Below are 268 nucleotides of genomic sequence, written 5' to 3'. Positions count from 1 at the left end.
TAAAATCTATACGATGTTTAATAGGTAGCCAGTGCAGTGTTGACAGAACCGGGCTAATATGGTCATACTTCCTGGTTTTAGTAAGAACTCTAGCTGCTGCATTTTGGACCAGCTGGAGTTTGTTTATTAAGCGTGCAGAACAACCACCCAATAAAGCGTTACAATAATCTAACCATGAGGTCATGAACGCATGAATGAACATTTCTGCATTTGACATAAGTCATAATTTAGATATATTTTTTAGATGAAAAAATGCAGTTTTACAAAT

Source organism: Sinocyclocheilus anshuiensis, unplaced genomic scaffold (genome assembly GCF_001515605.1).
Source record: "Sinocyclocheilus anshuiensis isolate Anshui unplaced genomic scaffold, SAMN03320099.WGS_v1.1 scaffold662, whole genome shotgun sequence".
Classification (NCBI taxonomy): Eukaryota; Metazoa; Chordata; class Actinopteri; order Cypriniformes; family Cyprinidae; genus Sinocyclocheilus; species Sinocyclocheilus anshuiensis.
This window is presented reverse-complemented; position numbering follows the sequence as displayed.